Source organism: Penaeus monodon, chromosome 21 (genome assembly GCF_015228065.2).
Source record: "Penaeus monodon isolate SGIC_2016 chromosome 21, NSTDA_Pmon_1, whole genome shotgun sequence".
In the NCBI taxonomy this organism is placed as follows: domain Eukaryota; kingdom Metazoa; phylum Arthropoda; class Malacostraca; order Decapoda; family Penaeidae; genus Penaeus; species Penaeus monodon.
In genome coordinates, this window is record NC_051406.1 from 40,269,992 (window position 1) to 40,270,422 (window position 431).

Genomic DNA, 431 nt, shown 5'->3' on the forward strand with positions numbered 1-431 from the left:
GACTTTAAAAAAAATTTTGCCAGCAAATATTACCTTGTATGGCTGTGTGAAATTGAAACCATCCCAAAAGTTCATTGTGTAACTGAGGCTAATGTATATTCTGTAGGGAAAATGGAAAGGGAACTTGTGGACCAAGAGGAGAAAGAACTTCCACTAAAGGAATTAGAAGAGATAATGGAGGCATTAACCGGAAAGCAGAAAAATGTTCCAGTACAGGAGCTGACACGTGAGGTAAGGAAAAAGAGTATGGAATAGTTTTCTTTTTTCCAGGCAGAGAGGGACAGACAAGAAGCTGGAAGAAAAAATGGGGGGAAAGGGTTTACGAGGAGGGGATAGGAAAGGGGCAAGGCAAGAACGGGGTTCTGTTGGAAGGATAATCTTATATTAACTGGGGGGGGTTTGGGGGGGGGCATTTTCCTTATGATTTTTTT